We start from the raw sequence: 1,627 nt of genomic DNA, 5'->3' as shown, positions 1-1,627 counted from the left end.
TTGGAAAGCACTGAAGATGTGTTAGAGTTTCTGTTAATCAAGCCATGAGCAGGAAGGCAATAAATATGGACCGGTAGAAAATAAGACGATTTCTGTTTTCTCTATTATATGTGTGTGGCATACATATATATATATTTTTTTTTCCTTCCCATAGGAGCTATAAAACATAAATTTGGCGATGCCCAAATGAACAAGAAGTGGCCTCAAATAAGAATCCTTGAATCAAAAATTCTTGGATTCCAAGAGAAAATTTCTCATTGTGGAGGGAGATGTTGACAAGTCCACAGACTGAATGATCTAAGGCTTGGTTGATGTTTATACAAAACTGAAATATATGCAAATTAATGGTCAAATGCTAATTAAGATGAGTGATAGTGAGCTTTAATTCTTTGAACACCTTTGCTTTCGTACAAAAAGTTTTTTTTTGTTTTGTTTTCATACTTAAATTACTCTAAAAGAAGAAAAGCCATTGCAAACTGAGACATGTCCCCACCCTTAAGGTTAGCACTCAAGCTTTTGAGACATGGACAATATTTTTTAGTGTTTGTTACTGCTTTTGCCAGTGCTGGTTTTAGGGAGTGGGTGTGCTTTTGTAAAAATGGAAACCAAGCTTTAATTCATAGTATTGCAGTGCATTCTGTATTTCTAAATACAAAAATTCTTCTTATTCAGTTGCTAAAAAATAACCAAAACAAGTATCACAAATCATTGCTTTTGATCATTAAGGGAAAATAGCTGTCAAATTTTTTGAGTTATTAATACAGTAATTCAATTTGATAGAAAAAAGTTTTATCCTTGTCTTGCTGCTACTTTTGCTTAAATATATTAGCAAATTTTTGAAGTGGGAAATGTATAACTATAGTGTTGTTTGAAGTGTTTTTTCTTTAGATAAAATGGCTTGTTTGTGCAAGGATTAATGATACTTTAAATCAAATTGTCATTTAAATCAAACAAGTTCAACAGTTAATGTTTCTTATCAAGATCTTTGTTAGAAATTAATTTCACAGTGTTGAGAATTTGCAATAAATTTCGCATAGATGTTAGATAAAGAAATTCTTTCTTGGCTGTGATCTCCATTCCTCACTCATCTAGTTATTACGTATTGCATAAACCTTTATATTTTACCCGCAAATTGGTCTGAAAAAAAATTTATGATATCTACTAATTTAAACAGATTCTGCAAACATTCTTAAAAGTTCTTTAAGAATCTTATAAGATCTTGAAGTTCTTTTGAAGATCATTTAAGATATTGTTGAGAATCTTAGCAAGTTCTTGTGAAAACTTGTAAAAGGTATTTAATTAAGATTCTTTCCACAGGAATCTTACCAGATCTTGTAAGATTCTTGTAATTTTCTCACTAAGATACTTGTCAAGATTCTTGTAAGTTTCTCACTAAGATACTTGTCAAGATTCTTAGTTAAGAATCTTGTAGGATCTTATAGGATCTTGTCACAAGATTCTTACAAGAATCTTGTAAGAACTTACAAGAATCTTGTAAGAACTTACAAGAATCTTGTAAGAACTTACAAGAATCTTGTAAGAACTTACAAGAATCTTGTAAGAACTTACAAGATCTTACAAGATCTTGAACGATCTTGTCACAAGATTCTTACAAGATCTTGTCAGA

The sequence above is a fragment of the Pocillopora verrucosa genome, chromosome 8 (assembly GCF_036669915.1).
Source record: "Pocillopora verrucosa isolate sample1 chromosome 8, ASM3666991v2, whole genome shotgun sequence".
NCBI lineage: Eukaryota > Metazoa > Cnidaria > Anthozoa > Scleractinia > Pocilloporidae > Pocillopora > Pocillopora verrucosa.
Note: the sequence above shows the minus strand (reverse complement) of the source record.